Source organism: Myotis brandtii, unplaced genomic scaffold (genome assembly GCF_000412655.1).
Source record: "Myotis brandtii unplaced genomic scaffold, ASM41265v1 scaffold523, whole genome shotgun sequence".
Taxonomy (NCBI): domain Eukaryota; kingdom Metazoa; phylum Chordata; class Mammalia; order Chiroptera; family Vespertilionidae; genus Myotis; species Myotis brandtii.
Window position 1 is genome coordinate 2,622,583 of NW_005369902.1, and position 540 is coordinate 2,623,122.

At 64.4% G+C, this 540-nt stretch overlaps 1 protein-coding gene across 1 annotated transcript in view; it reads left to right on the forward strand.

Moving 5' to 3' along the window:
* Nucleotides 1-540, forward strand: part of MYO1D (myosin ID) — a 192,208-nt gene that overhangs the window by 189,237 nt on the left and 2,431 nt on the right. The window lies entirely within an intron of this gene.

A 540-nucleotide genomic window follows, 5' to 3' on the forward strand; every position in this document is an offset into this window, starting at 1 on the left:
CCTGCCCCGCACAGCAGGCCCGGCTCCCGCAGGGGTGAGAAGGGCCTGCGTCACTGCCTGATGGGCTCTGCTATTTTTATGCCCAGGCTGATTAAAAATAGCGGCTAAGCCCAGGTTTCAGCTGCAGCTGACAAGACATTAAGAGACCCGAGGCCCACAAGTGACAGCCCTGGGTCTCCTCCGGTGCCCGTTTCTGCCTCTGCGACAGGTTAATGAGAGCGCGCGGAGGGACAGGCCTGAGAACACCCCGCGTGCTTCCCGCTGTGGGGCCCCCGAGGCCCCAGGCCACCGGGTCTTTCTCCTCTCACCGCCCAGCTCACAGAGAGCTGCCGCGGCACAAGCCGAGGTTCAGTGTGGGCTGTGCCGCACGTGTAAGCGGACGTGAGGTCCAGCCTGTTCAGAGACTGTCTCGCGTCTTAAAATAAGCCGCTCTGCAGCGTATCCGGGGGTGTGAGGAGGGGGAGGGAGGCTGTGGCTACTCGGCAGGTGCACCAGCCTCACTGACCACCCCCCTCGGGCCTCCTGGGCGTCGACCCCCCT